The sequence below is a fragment of the Austrofundulus limnaeus genome, unplaced genomic scaffold (assembly GCF_001266775.1).
Source record: "Austrofundulus limnaeus strain Quisiro unplaced genomic scaffold, Austrofundulus_limnaeus-1.0 Scaffold48, whole genome shotgun sequence".
Taxonomy (NCBI): domain Eukaryota; kingdom Metazoa; phylum Chordata; class Actinopteri; order Cyprinodontiformes; family Rivulidae; genus Austrofundulus; species Austrofundulus limnaeus.
This window is the reverse complement of record NW_013952450.1, coordinates 1,598,463-1,600,364: the sequence shown is the minus strand read 5'-3', so window position 1 is coordinate 1,600,364 and position 1,902 is coordinate 1,598,463.

The following is a 1,902-nucleotide window of genomic DNA, read 5'->3' as shown; positions in this document are numbered from 1 at the left end:
GTTTTTAGACCAAATGTTACAGATTTGAACAAATACGCACAAAAACATCAAAATTAGCACAGAAACAGTAGTATATAACATTTTAGACACATTCTAGACAGTTTATCAGCGAAAAAAAGTTAATTTTGGGGTAAGTTACTCTTTAAATACCTGGAAGAGGTTTGTGTCATATTATAACTTTACCACTAGATGTCACTCAAACATTTAAACAGGTGATTTCAGGTGTTGTAATTTTAAAAGGGAAAATTTAGTACATTTTTTTTATTTCAATTGCCACATACAGACAAAGTGAAACATGATTTTAAGAAATGGCTGCATATTAAAGAAGAACCAACAATTAAAATTCACAGTTTAGGTATTCCACATCATAAACATTATTCTTCCTAAAACTGTACAAATGTCTTTTTTTTTCCACAGAAGTCTGTAAACACTCATTTGGTGCTCAAGGCTTTAAGTTGGTAGTTTTTTTATTACACAATGTGAATTTAAAAGATCTCAACTACTCATCCCAGCTGCAGTCAGATTCCTGACAGTTTAGGAAGTCGCCTCAGAATTTAGAGCGCTGTTAAAATGTTGAACTGTGTTTATAATGTTGCCATATTTCTCTGTTTTTTTAAATATAAAGTAACAAAGGTTTTTGTTTTAAAGCGTTATGTTCAAAATGTGAACAACTTTTTAAAGTTCACTTTGAGAATCCGAAACGATGATTTATGTGGCATTAATATTCAGTCACTTTATAAACTCAGTGTTTACAAGTTTGTCAGCAGTGTGTTAGAGCAGGACGATGTGTGCTTGTGTATTCTTTTTTTTTTTGATGACTAAAGGGGAAAAATGGGAACAGCTGCCACCTTTTTAATGAGTCTTTTATTTGAGCTTGAACACTACTCATGAACCTTGTAATAAATAAATCTGTGTCAGATATTTTTGAGTAGATTTGTGATGTATTTTATATCGCAGGCTCTCTTCCCAGTGGATCATGCCTTGAAAAGAGGGAGGCAAACAGGAAGCATCCTAATCAGGTGCTCAAACCACCTCTACAGTTTGCCACAAGACAGAGCTTCTCACATTGTTTCAATTAATTTAAGCCCTTTGTGTTCAGAATCTAATTTATTTGTTTATAACCCATGCGTCATGACCACATGTAAGGGGTGGAGTGTAAATGAATCAAGCAAGGATTAGATTTAAATGTCCAAAAGGGATATTTTTACCCACCACTGCTCTCTTCTGTTGGTTACATCTTCTCCAGCAGGTGGCGCTCTGCACACATTTCAAACCAAACTAAAGTAGTTGAGCAACTTGAAGTCAGCTGTTGTTTTTATCAGTGTGTTGCTTCACAGTTTCCCCCAAACACTTCCTATAACCAGGTTCTCAGCACTGGTTCATTCTTTTATGAGTCAGCACGGGCGTTTGTGGGAGATAGAGCAAAATTACTTCATGTCTCATTCATCAACCCTGTCAACAAATGCAAGAATGTGAAGCTTTTTTCATTAAATGGATTTCAGCACTAAACAGGGTTCACTTTATTTTAGGCAAACACTTGTTTAGTTCATGTGCCTGAATTATGGAATGTTTTTTAACCTCAGTTTTAAAAAAAAACCTTTCCTCCAAACAACTGTCTCCTCAGCTCCCATGACTATTCTTGTTAAAACAAGCCGTTTCAAGTTTCCTCAAATCTTTTGCTGCTTTAAAACTTAATATTAAACATTTCATGTGTCTACTATGTTCTATTATAATTTTAAGAGCGTGAAGAATTACACATCATCTCAACATTTGTAAGAATTAGAAGATACTAATAGAATAAACATGTAATAATTCAATTAAATGCACAGACTTGTGAAAAATGTTTTTAATAGTTCCCAATTTTGATGCTTCATCAAAACAATAAGATGGTATAGTTAATAT